Source organism: Coenobita brevimanus, chromosome 6, assembly GCF_032717465.1.
Source record: "Coenobita brevimanus isolate Jiangsu-jjx chromosome 6, ASM3271746v2, whole genome shotgun sequence".
Classification (NCBI taxonomy): Eukaryota; Metazoa; Arthropoda; class Malacostraca; order Decapoda; family Coenobitidae; genus Coenobita; species Coenobita brevimanus.
In genome coordinates, this window is record NC_136959.1 from 20,116,142 (window position 1) to 20,133,125 (window position 16,984).

Here is a 16,984-nt window from a genome sequence, read left to right on the forward strand (position 1 = left end):
CTCATTTGGGACACTTATATTATACCACTACAGATGAACTAATACCATTCGTTTCACTAGCTGTGTATACCGTGCAGTCACACCAGTGACTCCTGTCATCCATGTACACCAATTATTCAACAACAACACCCCACCACCTGTGCAATCACTCGTACCATCACACCACTAGCACTTTATGACTTCATCCACTCCATCATCATGTCGCTCACTCTCCACACACACACACACACACACACACACACACACACACACACAGGTGATCTCACTCATTATCTATGCCACCTCCCTATATCTGCCCTCAGTGACACCTGCAATTATCAGTACTATCACAGGATCACACAAAATCACCCATAATGCACCAGTGTCATGAAGATACTTTTAACACAACTTATTACCAACAAGTATACCACCTTTATTCCGCCCGCTGCTACATCTAAATGACAGTCTACACGATCAGCGCCACTGGTATACCACTCGATCCACCATCTACTCCATCCCAGCCACTCACACGGCACCCAGAACATTCTCACCACTCGTACGTACACATCACCAAACACACCACTGATACTTACACCACACAGTGCTTGATATATACAAAACCGGTACACTATGTCAAACTTCACTCTCCCTGTCTAGGGCAACATTTACTGTCAAGACTGATGTGGGACTAAGCTCATGTGACCCCTTCCTACAGCCTGATACCTTGTCTTCATCACTCACCTTTCTCACACCTTCACCTATGCCTCATTCGCCCCCTCGAGCTACCTTTTCTCTCCTCACTACTTCAGCTTTCTCCTGATCTTCCTCACACTTCCCCTCTCTCCTGTCAGCTCTTAATGCTTTGTCCTTTCCTCTCACACTTGGGTAAATGTTCTTCATCGCTCTCCTGTCTTTTCGTCCACTCCTTTCTCCCGCCCTCCTCCCCCATCCCTGGCCACTTGGTATGCTGTTCGAATTCGGTGAGGTTCGTCAGCGATAGCACGACTGGCCGAACACATCCGGAAGGGCGTGAAAGGGGGAAATGAAGTGAAAAGTAAAGTTAGCAGAAGAAAACTGAAGGAAGAAAGAAAGGGAAACTTGTAAGAATGAAAGATGATTCCGTAGGAAAGAAACTAAGAAGTAGAAAAGACAGGGCTCAGGAACAAGGAATAGGCTTTAAGGAAAAGAAGTTTTAACATAAAAAACGGAAGGATGGTTAGCTGGGAAGAAAAGCGGAGCTGCTGTAAAAGAAAAGAAGGACACTTAAAGAAAAGAAAGTGCCAAGGAAACCGAGTATAAGTTCACTGGCTTGGGATGGTGAAAGGAAAAAAACTGCATTTAAAAATGAAGGCCAAAAGTACCACAGGATAATCATGCTTCGGGACAGAAAAGACAGAAAGCTAATTAGAAAGACTAGACAGATGGCACTGGAAAAGAGGAGGAAATAACCAGGAACCAATGAATGCAGATGGGATTTTAGTCTAGCTAACAAAGCACAAAGACTTAGCCTTTAAAATGGAGAAGTGTATTAGAAACTTGGGTTGAAATACAGAAGCATACGAACTTGGGTCTAAAAAAAAAATTGAATGATGGCTTGAACTGGAAGCACGGAAGTGACAACAATGATGCAGCAATAGATAATCTTGTACAGTGCCAATGAGAATTTACAGTAATAGAGTGGAGACAGAAGGGAGATGTGGGAGGCCGAAACCAGATGGGTAGATAGGAGGAGTCTTGAGAGTGAGGGGGCTACCTGATGTCATGGAGACGTGACAAGAAGAGGGAGGCTTAGTACAGTAAGAGAGGAGGATGAAGATGAGCGTACGAGAGGAGGGGGAGCGGTAGAGTGAGAGAGGAGGGGCATGGGTACAGTAAGACAGGGGGGAAAGGATGGAGTGAGAGGAGAGGAGACTTGTAGAGTGAGTGAGAAGAGAGAGGACTAGAGTGAGAGAGGAGGGGAAGTTAGACTGCGTGATTATGGACAGAGAAGTGGGAGATATGACTGAGAGGAGAAAGATTCATTAAACAGTGTGAAATCTAACAAACCAGTATCAGTAATGGGACAAGGCTGAGTAAGGTATGACGTCGCTTGTGGGAAATTACAATAGATAAAGTTATGGAGGGAACAAACCATATTTAGCTCCTTTAGCGCGAGGGCGTCATTTCAATATTATTCTTGCTGGTGCCCTGCGAATTATTCAGGAAATCCTCCGGGCACTGAAGGGGTTAATGAAGACTTGAACGAACCTCTATAGTTGCAATATTTAAAGCTGAATAGTAGTCTGAAGATGGCAAGACTATGTTGAAAATTATGCTCCCGGGTTAAAGAGGTTAAAGTGGTCTGTGATTTGATGTGATGATTGCCGATGGCGAGATGTGTACACAGGGGTGCGGAGGGATGCGAATAGCTTATTACACACAGCATCCCACACACTTCAACAATACGTGATAAAACTCACGGGTTATCGTGGAAAAGATTCTTGGCGGGTCGCTTTGGTCAGGGAATGAGGTGCTGAGTGAGTTTATTGCCAGAATGAGGTGATAAAGGCTAAGAACGAGGTGTATGAAAATATAGTGGAGAATATAAGAGGATTAAGTTGTGATTTACGATATATCTGAGAGTGTTTTGCCAGTCTCCCTGGGTGAACTCAGGAGATGGATGTATGTTAATGCGTAACAAGATGACAAACCTATTTGTTGTTTTATACAGTGTCTCGGAGCCAGCCAGTTCTCTCACACTCTTACTGCATGATTTTAACACTATGAGTTTTGCTCCGCCACTTAGGGTTTCAAGGCAACACAAACATGGAGAATTACTGTAGGCGAAACACAGACAATAGCCACGTAACTTTTATCTGACGAAACTAGTCCATCCCCACACCTTGAATATAATTAAGTCATGGTTGGACGAAATTTGGTCAGCCTTAATTATGAGATAAGAATTGGTTCTTGGTTATTAGTCAGTTTTATCCTGCAATCTGACTGCACCTGGCTATCAAATGATCTGGAAGGGGTTTACTGATCTTGTCAGGTGAAAAGGAATCGACTGTAGCGCGTTAACTCTCAGGCTCCCTAATACCTCTTCCTAAACGATTAATTTGCATTTTATACTTTATGATCCTCTTCTCTGGTATTTAATTTTTTCTCCTATCCCCATACTCTTCATAAGTAGGGCACAAAATTGTATTAACCAGCCAGATCCAAAAATAAATCGTCAAGGAAGAGATGCTGGGAAATCTTCTTAACCCTACGAAAATACTGACCTCAGTCCTCGGAAGTTCCTAGTAACGAGGAAAATCGCCTTACGTCAGCCAGATTAAAACAGATAACTGTCTTGTCCTCGAGGGTCAAGGACTGAGCTGGCTGCATCCGGCAAGAAATTGAGAGAAGATGGCAGCTGGGAATCTAAGTGTTCAATCTTTTTTTTTTTCTTCTTCTTCTTCCTGTGAAGTACAATGATAGGGCTTTTTGCGGTTGTGGAATGGGTCAGTGTGTAGGGTGACTGGCAGCCTGGTTACGCTGTGGTTTAGTGGTCTGCAGGAGTATAGAGGAATAGTATGGACAGGGAAATCTATTCAGAAAACGTGTGAGTATCTTTTTAGCAGGTAATTCATGCAAACTGCTAATAATATCCCGTTACCTAAAATATGGCTTGGATTCTTGTTCACTTTGCCACCATGTTGCATAATTATCTCTGCGTTTTGATAATGTTCAGAAATCAATGGATGCTTTTTCGCTTTGCCAGCATGTTTAATAATTCTCTCTGCGTTTGATATGACAGTATGATAATGTACAGATGCTGTATAAATGGATGCATCCTTACCCTTTACGGTGGTCACACAATGCCAGTCTGTCTACAACCTCCCACAATATTCGTCTTTTCCTTAATTCTGTAATATTGTTTTAACAGATACTCTCACATCTTCAAGCAAACAACTGGTCAACTCTGGAGAAGCCTTTCTTGAACTGTCTTTCCGTCTACTTATATGCTGTCTTCCAGATGCATTGTGTCCGGTAATTTCGAAGTTTATATTATTATAAACCCCCCTGGGGGTAGGGGGGGTTTCAAGAATACTCCCCCAGTATCCCTGCTTGTCGTAAAAGGCGACTAAAAGGGTTGGCGGAGGGTTAGTGCCCCTCCCCGGAAAACAACTACCGGTAACTAAAAAAACAAACAAGAAGCCTCGGACAAGGACTGACCAAACGATGACGACCCAGGACCGGACAAAGGACTTGGTAATGAGTACATGGAATGTAAGAGGAGCGAATGATGAGGTGAAAGAGAGAGAGATTGTCCAGGTGCTTGAGGGTGCGAAAGTGGATGTATGTGGAATAACTGAAACAAAATGGGGAGGAGAAAGTGTGAGAGAATGAGAGTATGGATGGGGTATATGTGCAGGAGTAGGTGAGAATGAGAGGGCAAAGGAAGGAGTATGTATAGTTGTGAGTAAAATATGGAAGAAGAGCATAAGACAGTATGGATCAGTTGGGTCAAGGATTGTATGGGTAAAGTTGAAAGTTGGAATACAAATGTGGGCGATTGTGTGTGTGTATGCACCAACGCAGGATCGTGCTAGAAGAGTGAGAGAAGAGTTCTGGACAAATGTGGAAGTGTGCATGGAAAAGTTTGGAAGGAATGAGAGAGTGTTTTTGATTGGTGATATGAATGGTAAAGTTGGGAATGTGAAGGTGGATGGAATAGTTGGTGAGTGGGGTGTGCCTGCTGAGATAGATGAGAATGGGAGTGCGTTAGTGGATATTTGTGCTGGGAGGGGGTTGGTGATAGCCAATACCCTCTTCAGGCATAAAATGATCCACAGGTATACATGGCGAGTGATGAGAAGGGTGGGTGGTGAACTGAATGAAAGGAAGGCAATGATTGATTATGTGTGTGTGGATGAAAGGATACGAAGATGTGTAAAGGATGCAAGAGTATATAGAGGTTGGGGGAGTGGACTTTCTGACCACTACTTGGTGGTGGCCAGAATTAGAATGCAAGTAAGATGGAGGAATAGAAGAAGGGAAAGACGAGAGGAAGGAGTAGTTGCACGGAGAGTGGAAAGGTTACAAGAGGATGAGAAAATGGCAGAATAAAAGAGAGAAGTGGAGGAACGATTGAGCAAATATGAATTGGAGCAGATGGGAGACGTGGAAGGTGTGTGTAAGATATTTACAGAAGAAATATGTGCAGCATGTGATGTGGTGTGTGGAAGGAAGAGAAGACGGTGGGGGGTGCAAGGAACAGCGTGGTGGACTGAAGAGATGAAGCAGGCTGTGGCACAAAAGAACAAAGCATACAATGAATGGATGAGAAATAGGGGCGTGGAAGAAGTTGAGAGGCGGAAGAAAGAGTTATATGTGGAAAGAAAGAGGTGAAAAGATTAGTAAGAGAGAGTAAGATGAGAGTGGATGAGGAATTTGGAAGGAATTTGAGTGTAAAGTGGAGGGACTGTAAGAAAACGTTCTGGAGAGAAGTGAAAAGAGTAAGACAGGGTGGAAGTGAAGTCAGCAGGGGAGTGAAAGATAAAAATGGTAGATTACTAGTGGAGAAGGGAGAAAAAGTGAGCAGATGGAGAGAACACTTTAAGGAATTGCTGAACGAAGAGGATGGAAGTAATGCGAGTATAAGTGGCTGGGGAATGGCTGGGAGAAGGAGGGAGGTGAGAAGACAGGAAGAAATCAGTAGGGTAGAAATTGTGGAAGCAATGAAGAAAGTTAAATCAGGGAAAGCCCCAGGAATTGATGGAGTGTGTGGTGAAATGCTGAAGCATGGGGGAGAGATAGTAGCAGAATGGATGTGGAAGATGTGCAGATTGACCTGGGAGGAAGGTAGAGTCCCGGAGGATTGGAAGTCAGGTATAATTATTCCCTTGTACAAAGGAAAAGGGGAAAAAGAAGTGTGTGGTAATCATAGCGGCATTTGTCTTCTTAGTATAATAGGAAAAGTGTATGGTAGGATACTTATAGACAGAGTTAGAGAAAGAACAGAGAAATTAGTTGGAGAAGAACAGGGAGGCTTTAGGAAGGGAAGAGGTTGTGTAGATCAGATATTCGTTCTTAGATCTTTAGTGGAAAAGTTTCTAGAGAAAGGAAAGAAGTTGTATGCGGCTTTCATGGATTTGGAGAAAGCATATGACAGGGTGGATAGACAAGGATTGTGGAAAGTGTTAAGAATATATGGAGTAGATGGGAAGTCGTTGAATGCTGTGAAGAGTATGTACGATGGTGCGAAGGCTGCAGTGCGTGTGGATGGTGAACTAAGTGAATTTTTCTCTTTGAAAGTTGGTTTGAAACAGGGATGTGTCATGTCTCCATGGTTGTTCAATCTGTACATGGATGGGGTAATAAAAGAGGTACAAGGTAGGGTAGTGGATGTTGGAGTGGCCCTGGTGAGAGAGGACAGTGTTTGGAAACTCCCTGTACTGTTGTTTGCAGATGATACTGTGTTGTTGAGTGAAGACGAAGGGGAGCTGCAGGGCTTGGTGGATGAGTTTGAGAGAGTGTGTAAGAAACGGAGTAAAGTGATGGTCTTTGAGAGAGGTGAAGCTAGTGAATGTACAGCGAGGTTGGATGGTGAGGAATTGGAAAATGTGAGTACGTTTAAGTACTTGGGTAGTGTGATGAGTAAGGATGGAGGTTTGGAGGGTGAAGTGCTTGAAAGGGTGCAGCAGGGAAGAAATGTTGCTGGTTCTTTGAAAGCAGTGATAAGAAACAGGGAAGTGAGCATGGAAGTGAAAAAGTTACTACATGACAGTATTGTGATACCAACACTAACGTACGGAAGTGAAGCTTGGACATTGTTGGAAGGACACAAGTCAAGAGTGAGAGCAGTGGAAATGAATTATTTAAGAGGAGCCTGTGGAGTCACGTGGAGAGACAGGTTGATGAATGAGGATATAAAGGAGCGTTATGGAGTGGATGTGGATGTGATAGGAAGCGTTATGAGGAACACACTGAGGTGGTTTGGCCATGTGGAGAGGATGGAGGATGAAAGACTGACGAAGAGAGTGTATGTGAGTGAGGTGGAGGGGGGAAGAGGGAGGAGGAGGCAGAGGATGAGATGGAGGGATGGGGTGGAGAGGTATATGAGAGAGAGGGGTGTGAGTTGGGAGCAGGGCAGTGAAATGGTGGGGGACAGGGCGACTTGGAGGCGATTTGTTTGTGGCCACCCCAAATGGGATTGAGGCGTCTGGCAATATATAGATAGATTATTGTGATCATCATCATTATTATTATTAGGCTGTCATCATCATCATCATCATCATCATAATCATTATTATTATTATTATTGCAATTTTAACCCTTTGATTCTTTCCGTATAGAAAAACACAGAGCCCTGACAGTCACTCCCTCATTAACGCGCCCCGTCCCGTCAACGTATGGGTACATTGCAACGATTTGCATTTACCAGTCCCGGCGACGTACCGGTAAGTTGTGCAATTGCAATGTGCATAATTTCGACAATTTTCAAATTTCACGCTTGATTTGCGGTACGTATCCTCGCATGACCTTCCCCTACCTGCCACCAGGCGGGGACACTCGGCGACCCCGCGCGACCCGCACTAACCCGCCACTCGTCCACTCACCTGGTAGCAACAGTCTTGCTCAGACATGGCTAAGAGAGGTCTCTCAGACGGCGAAATTCAAGCCGCCCTGGACACTTTTACAGGCGACAGTGATTCCCCACTGGACGACGAGGTTGTTGATAAGGATTATGTGCAGCCAGAGGAGGAAGAAACCACCAGCAGTGACGAGGAAGTTCCATCTCCCAGGGAGCGGCAGTACGTGACTTACCGTGCTGCTAGAGAGGGGCAGCAGGCAAGAAGGCACGTGCAACATCCTATCCCTATCCCCAACGTGATTTGGAACCAGAATTCGAGGACGAGGACGAGGACGATGATGATGACGGAGCCGTGGGAAGTGCTGCCACGTGGTATGGACGTGAGGTCATCACTCATCATGGCCCAGAGCGCACACCACGTCGGACGAGCAGGTATGGGCCTAGCATTTTGTTTGGGGAGTTAGGAAGTGAAGTGGAGGGAGTGGGGAGTGAAAAGGAAAGTACAGGGAGGATTACGGAAAGTGAGAGTGACGTGAGTGAGTCATTGCTCTCCCTACGTAGTGTGAGGCGGCGTAGTGTATCACATGGGCACGTGCGGGTGCGTTCATTATCACGTGGGGTTGTGAGGGGGGGGAAGGTGGGGAGGAACCACTCCCAAGAATGTCTTATGCTCCACAATATCCCCTAACACGTGGTCGAGCTAGGGTGCTTGAGAAAACACATGGTGTTGTCATGGAGGGGGAAGGTGGGGAGGAACCACTCCCCAGCACGTCTTCTGCTCCCCAATATTTCCCTACTTCATCCCCACAGCCCCCTAATGTTCCTCAAGGCCGTAAGGGTAAGGGAAAGGGAAAGGGTAAAGGCAAAGGGAAGAGGAGTGACAGTGTGGAAGCCCTCTGCACTCCTTCTCCCCCACCTCCCCAACCAGGATCTCCTCCCCACCCAGACGAAGGCGGTGAGGGGGATGATGGGAACGAGGGATTTGTGGCGTGGAATTGGGAGGATGGGAGTGATTTTTCTCCCCTCATTCACCCCTTCACTGAGCAGGGGCGCTCTGGCTGCATTGCTCCAGGAATTCACCGTAATTCCACCAGGTTGGATTTTTTCCACCTATTTTTTAGTGAGGCATTTGTGGAGCAGATTGTATACCATACCAACCTGTTTGCAAGCACCCAGTGCCTAGAGAGTGAAAGATTGGGAACAAGGAGTAGGCATTCTATGATCTATGATTACCCTGTCTCCCTTTCAGAAATGTTCTTATTTTTGGCCCTGGTCCTTTTGATGGGTGTTATACGAAAGAACAGAATTCCTGCTTACTGGACTAGGGACCCTGTTATGTTTACCCCCGATATTTGGTCAAGTGATGAGCCGTAATCGGTTTCAACAAATTCTAAGTCGCCTCCATTTCTATGATGCTCATGACCCTGCAAATGCAAACAACACTGATAAAATGAGGCAAATTAGGTTGATCTTTGATCACCTGAGGCAAACCTTTCGTTCCTCATTCTGTCCCTATAGAGACCTCGTCATAGACGAGAGTCTCGTGTTGTGGAGAGGGTGTTGTGGAGAGGCAATATTTCATTTAGGCAGTATATACCCAGCAAAAGGCACCGTTTTGGGTTCAAGATCTTTGTTATGTGCGACTGTAGGACTGGATATGTGCAAGACATAGTCTTGTACACCAGTACACAGACAGACATAATAGAAGATCGAAGTATTGGACTGTCGGGAGCAGTGGTAAAGACGATGATAGAAGACTACCTTCATCGTGGTCACGTCCTCTACCTGGACAATTGGTACACTAGCCCTCTTCTCGCTCGTTATCTTCACACACATGAAACTGGAGTCTGTGGAACAGTGAAGGTGACCCGGCGTCACATGGCCAAGGTAGGGAGGAAACTTGCAAGGAATGAGGTTGTCTTCTTCAAAGCCAACAACATCCTTGCAACTATGTGGAATCACAATAGAGAGGTAAGCCTATTGTCAACGGTTCACCGCCCCTTGATGCACCGTACTGATTCAGTTGATTACCGTAGCGAGAACAGGCGTCGTATTTGGAAACCTGAGTGTGTCATGGACTATAATATAAACATGCGCCTCGTGGACCAGTCAGACTCCATGATATCGACGGTAGAGTGTGCCAGGACCACGATGAAGTGGTATAAGGAACTGTTCTTTCACTTGCTAGACATCACTGCTCTGAATTGCCACCACCTTCACGCCATGACAACAGGAGTTCAGGAAACATTTGAAAGGGGTGTGAGGGAGCTCACAAGAGAAATGTTTGCACGGTATGCTGTAGAAAGGCCCCAACATCGCACCCGCACTGCCCCTATTGTACAAACTCCCCTGGGAATATCCGGCCGCCATTTCCCCACTCCTATCCCTCCACGCAAGTGTCACGTGTGCAGCAATTCCCAGGTGAGACTCACGACACAGAGGAAGGACACCCGCTATGAGTGCGTGCAGTGTGACGTGGGTCTCTGTATTCACCCATGTTTCAGCGAATATCACACGTTGATGCAATTCTGATATGGTGTGAATGCGACAGGACGCTGAAATTATGAGGTAAATGCGACAGACAGACGCTCAGTGAAATTATCAGTCATGTTGATCTCCAAATATTAGTATAAAGTGCATACGGGTATAACATAAGTGCAAAAATTGTATGTAAGTGTATAAATATGCCGTAAGTGGAAACATACATAGCGAGGGTTTTGTGATGCGATATTCTGTCGCTCAGTGCAATAAATACGGCCCGTAATTATATAATTATTATTATTGGAAATGCTTACGGGTATAATATAAGTTCAAATTATTGTAAGTGCTGAAATATATTCTAAGTCAAATATTCATAGCGTGTGTATAGAGATGCGATATCCTGACGCTCAGTTGAATGAATAAGGCACGTAATAGTGAAAATAAAAGTCAGCAAGTGGTAAAGTGTGTAATATATGTGAAGAATTAGTATATAAGTGTGTGAGTATTATGTTGGTTGAAACATTCATTGCGAGGGTATTTTCATGCGATATTCTCACGCTCACTTGAATAAATAATGCCAGTAAGTATGTACAGTGCAGTATAGGGGTGTAAACGTGTGTAATGGAAGTGGGAAATTATAAATGGAGTGAATAAATAAAGTAGATGATGAAACACGAGTGTTTGAGATCATGGTTGCTACGTGAATATGCGCTAGCATATCGCTAAATGCTCTCGTAATGAATGAAAATAATTAAAAACATTTACAGTGGTGGAAGAAAGGTTCTATGTAAAGGGAAAAATAATAGGAAAGTGATAAAACAATTTGGTATGTTGAAATACGAGTCATAGCGAGTGTGCTTACTAAGCTGATGTTCGCTAGACTTATTCTGCATGTCATCATAATGAATGAAAACACCTGAAAACACTTACAAACAGTTGTAATTGGTAAAATGTCACTGAAACAGAAGTATACAAGTAGAAAAATTGATATGTTGACTGATACAAGAAACTTAGCATATAGCATGTTACGACTCGGACCAAACTCGCTATGCTCGCGCGATGGTACAATGCTTATTTTTCATATATATGTGTCTGAAATCCATTATATTGTTACTGTTATTGTTTATTAGTTCAAATTCAATAAATATAGAGGTGTTGTGTGTTGTTTCTCCCAGTATTCCTTACCATAGAAAACTTGAGCGCCTGGCACGTCCATTACAGAATACGATACCTGGCTCGGGGGACCTCACCTGTATGGACCACTTATAGACCGCGGTAAGCCATTTCTTCGTGATTTTCCTTCGTTTCTCAACCTAAGCGGAAGTTTTAGCCAAAAAAAATTTTTCCAAAAAGGCTCGGGACTGGGGGATGTCGGAGGGGTGGAAAACCTCGGGACGTGACGGGTTAAACAGAGGGATGACTACCATCACTTACCATTATTATTATTATTATTATTATTATTATTAGGAGGAGGAGGAGCATTTTCACTGTCAAAGAGTGATATCAAAGAGTAAATCAGATGAGTAGAGGGTGCTTTGTGTGTCAGGGAGGGGGGGACTGTGTAGGGTAATAGATTGGTGTGCAGGTAGGGAACAGTGTGTGTGTGTGAGAGAGAGAGAGAGAGAGAGAGAGAGAGAGAGAGAGAGAGCAGGATGTGGGAATGAGAGGTACGATGATGGAGTACTGTGTTGCGAGGATGAAACTTCAAGGAGATGTAAGGCACTAACCACCCAACCACATCCTCACAGCTGTAATTTCCTCTCTGTAATATCGCCATAGATGAGGCCGTATTTCTCGTCCTATCAACAGACTAGGATTCCTATGATCGTTTATTGTGATGGGGTCTCTTCAAGGCAGCATGATAATGGAATACAAGGACCGTAGAACTGAATTCTTTTGCTGTCTTTAGTCTTTCACTTTTCAGGGAAACACCTCTCTCTCTCTCTCTCTCTCTCTCACACACACACACACACACACACACACACTCACACACACACAAACACATCAGTGCAGATTTACTCGTTAATTTCTAATCCAATAAAGTTACGCTGTGAATATGTGAGTCTGTCTGTGAGTTTGTTCGTTCCTTTCCCGAGAACGGTGAGAGACATCGACCTAATTTTTTTGCACTAGTTAGGGGTAAGTCCACTGAGTGTCAGAAAAATCCCCCCCTCCAAAATTTGGCTGTTGCGCGCGACGCGACGGAGCGAAATTGTCGAAAATAGCGACTCGCGAAAATATACGAAAATAATTTCTTCGATTATTTGGTCAGAATTGGTCATTGTGGGCTCAGTAACGATATGGAAGAAAAAATAAAGGTATTTGCAAGCATTTTGCGATGAAATCGTTATTAGTTAGTCCCGCAAATTTTACGGGCAAGCACTAGTGCACTATAAATCTAGCCGTGTGTTAGTCTGTCTGTCTGTCTGTGTAGCGCAGCCGAAACTAGAAAAAAGATTGCCATGAAACTTGGCAGGGTGGTTGCAATTATGTCACAGATGAGCCTACTTCAATTTCATGTTGATTGAAATATTCTAACGGGGTGCTTTTGTCCTTAACAATTGTCTCCATTGGCTATTCATTGGGTGGAACGCGTCAAGGGGAGGTCGTCTGGATTGAAACAGCGAATCCTCGGTTTCGAGCAGCAGGAGGCAGGGTTGAAAAACGGCCCTTATCTGAAGTTAAATATCACTCAAAATCATGTTTTCCTCCACAAAATGTACGTTATTAGCATCGATATACAATTCTGCGTTCAATGGTGTAAAAATTATTGTAAGCAGATGCATGGATTTTAGTCATGTGTAACTGAAACAACTTCAGAGTGGGGGGGGGGGTGATGAATCGCTGAAAATTGGTCATCTTCAATACACAATTACGACACGAGAAAAAAATATCTACAAAAATTTATTCTGGCACCGTTCACATGGGTACTATGTTCCGCACTGGGCTGTGTAAACAAATTACCATATATTCAGCCAATCTGCTGCAATTAAAAAGTGACTGAAACTGAATCAGTGTAGCTGCAAACGACTGAGATTCCAGGGCAAAAGCTATTGTACTCTCCTAATAAGCATATTTCCCTTCTTCCATCCTGATTTATTTTCTGAGATCAATATTTGCTTCTCGCCTTCCATATATATACATCTTTGCCACTTCTCCCCTGTGGGGGACTTTGATGCATGGTCGTGGAGTGTTCAGACGTGTTTCTCTGGCTCTCCTCTAGCTGCAGGGTTGCCTCACCGGCCTTAGCTTTTTCTTTTTCTCGCCACTAGGGCGTTTTTCAATAAAGTTAGGTTAGCTAGATCTCATCTTCCTCCCTGGCCTTAGTAGATATAGTAAGTGTCTATATCTGTTTCCTGAGATTGCCTTTGCTTACTCACCTCTGGAGTGTACCCCCCACTGATCGCTCTGGGGTGTGAGTTACACACAGGCGCGTCCTCCCGAGAGTGGTTTGAGAGGGTAATCTCAGATTAGGTGTGTGTTCCCCGGGCAATTCTCCCTTGGTCGTTTTTCTCTCTCTTCCCACTTCCCCCGTGAGGGGGAAGTGGTAACTATGGCGGACGCCACTGCTGCCTCCTCCCCCTTCAGGGGGGGAGGTAGTCCTGACCGACCCCCTACTGTCTCACGGACTGACTACCCCCAGACTGAACGGCCCCAGACACGTACCCGTCTTGACATTGATTTTAGAAATGCTGAGTTTGTACAGATACATGCGGTTGGTCCCACTTCCCTGTCCAGCCTCAATCCCTTTATCATCAAGAAGGTGATTGATGGGTGTGCAGGTGAAGTGGAACAAGTGAAAAAACTTGCGAGTGGAGATCTTCTCGTTAAAACTAGGAACTCAAGTCAGGTAAAGGATTTGCTAAAACTGAGCAAGTTCCACTGTTATGATGTTCAGACCACGATCCCTCACTCCATGAATTCCTGCAAAGGTGTGATCACCTGCAGAGATCTTGTGGTCATGGAGGAGGAAGAGATCGTACAAGAACTTGCTCAGCAGGATGTTATAGAGGCCCGTTTCATAACTAGATTCTCGGAAGGCAGGAAGACGAAGACTGCCACAGTTGTCCTAACGTTCGGCAAAGTTGCTTTACCTTCAAACATCAGAATTGGATATGAAATTCTTAACGTCAGACCATACATCCCGAACCCCTTGCGTTGCTTAAAATGCCAGATTTATGGGCATCATGAAAAGGCTTGTAGGGCTTCCCAGCCAGTGTGTGGTAGGTGCGCGAATGTGGGACATTCTGCTGAACACTGTACATCTGAGACGGAGTGTTGCTTCCACTGTAAGGATTCTCACTCCACTTCCTCGAGGGCTTGTCCCAAGTGGAAGGAGGAGAAAGAGGTCTGCACAGTGAAGGCGACCGAGGGCATTTCCTTTTACGATGCAAGGAAGAAGGTGAAGGAGTTGCATGCAACTCCCAAGCCTAATGTCTCCTATGCATCGGCGGTTGTGTCCCGTCCCGTGATGTGCACCGTTGAAACACAGACTGACCTAACATTCGCTCCTCATGCCCCACGCCCTACCTCTCAGTCTAAGCCTCCTGTACGTTCCAACTCTCTGACAGACATCCCTATTGCCACTTCATACTCTCAGGCTGCCGCTGCTCCTTCGCAGTCAGTGCGGTCAAAACAGAAGCCTGACAAGCCAGATAAAATTAACTTGACCACCCTCACCAGTCACGTCCTCATGTCCTTCCTGCTCCTGGTCCAGTGAGGGAGAGAAAGAATAGCTCTTCCTCGATGGAATCTGGGAGCCTCGTTATTGATGAGACTATGGAGATCTCCACAAACAAGCACCGGGATAGGTCCCCCGGTAGCCACTCGCCTGGTCGCGGGGGGCATAAAAAGACTAAGCACACTGGCCACCCTCGAAAATCTTAAACTGCCGCATTCACTATACTGCAGTGGAATTGTAGAGGTATTGGGAATAAGTTACATAATATAGCTATCTTGCTTTCACTACACAGGCCAGACGTTGTTTGTTTACAGGAGACGCGCCTGGAGGATCATCCTGATCCTTCACAGTTCAGACACTACCACTCGTATAGAAGATACGAAGGACACGGAGTTGCCATTTACACACACAAATCACACCCACAAACGGAAGTGATTCTAAATTCTACTCTGGAAGCTGTCGCGTGCAGAGTAAAATTTAATAACACGTATCTGTCTATTTGCTCTCTGTACTGTCCCCCACATGGCCCCATTGATAGTGATGCTTTAAATTCACTAGTTGAACATCTGCCTGGAAATAGGTTAGTGTTGGGCGATTTTAACGCCCATCACTATCAATGGGGTAGCTTGAGGATTGATGGTCGTGGGGAGCAAGTAGCCAACCTAATACTACAGTCCAACCTCTGTCTTCTGAACGATGGTAGAGCGACTCGTGTAGATGATCGTACTGGTAACTTTTCGGCCATTGACTTATCTTTGGCCTCCCCTGGTATACATCAAGATCTCTCATGGGACCCTTACGACGACTCCTTGGGAAGTGATCATTTACCCATCTGTCTTTCTTATACATGCGACATCATTTCGGACCCTCCACCTCCAAAATTTAACTATAAGAAAGCAGATTGGGGATCCTTCTCAAGGATCGCCAATTTAGATATATCTGGGGAGACCATAGATGTTAAGGTCGAAAATATAACCCAATCCATATTACACGCAGCTGAGGCTGCTATTCCCAAGACTTCTACAGTTTATGCGAAGCATAGAGCACATTGGTGGACGCCAGGTTGCCGACAAGCATTAAGAAAACGCAATAGGAGATACAGGATTTTTGATAGTCAGCCCACTGAGAAAAATTTTATTGCATACAAACAGGCACGGGCTGAGGCAAGGAGAATAATAAGAAGGGCCAAACGTGACTCCTGGCGGTTCTTTGTGTCCACGGTGACTCGTACAACACCATTACGTAAAGTCTGGTCCACCATAAGAATATTAAATAATAAAGGCCCATATTTCCCCATTACCACCTTGCAAGTCAATAATAACATCTATGACGAGCCCGTGGACGTTGCTAACATCCTCGCCAGGAGTTTTTCTCACGTAAGTAGCTCAGCCAATTATGACCCGCGTTTCCAACATCATAAACGCACGGCTGAGCTACAGATATTAGACTTTGCCACAGAAGACGTAAACTCCCCGTACAACCAAGAGTTTACGCTAGATGAACTGCTCCTTGCCCTTAAATCCTGTAAAGACACCAGCCCTGGACCAGACACCATCACGTACGGTATGATCCAGCATCTTAATCAGGACAACATGATTAAGATGTTAGCATTGTACAATGAGATTTGGGCGTCTCGAACGTTCCCAAACTCATGGCACTTTGCGCACGTCATACCGATACCCAAAGAGGCTGGTCGTCTTATGAATCCCACTTCATTTCGTCCTATTGTGTTGACTTCTTGTCTATGTAAGGTCATGGAACGTATGGTTAACAATAGGCTTCTTTTTGTTTTAGAGTCGAAGAATTTGTTAAATGATCAACAATGTGGCTTCCGTAAATACAGAAATTCACTAGATCATTTAATGAATTTGGAGCATTGTATTGCAGAGGCATTTGCCAATAAAGAATTCATGATAGGGGTGTTCTTGGACATCCATAAAGCCTATGACATGACATGGCGACACGGTATACTAATGAAGCTCTATGCTTATGGTTTAAGAGGAAATTTGCCTGTTTTATTTCAAATTTCTTAAGGGACAGAACTTTCTCTGTCAAATTGCCCCGTAACGTAACATCGGATATATTTATCCAGGAAAACGGGGTGCCGCAGGGAAGTGTGCTTAGTCCTACCTTATTTAGTATTATGATCAATGATATTCTGTCATCAGCTCCCATCCCGAGGAATCTTAAATACTCACTCTACGCTGACGATTGTGCAATATGGCACTCTTCCCGTAATGCACAATTTTCGGCTGGGCGGATTCAAGCAGCCCTTGACTCCG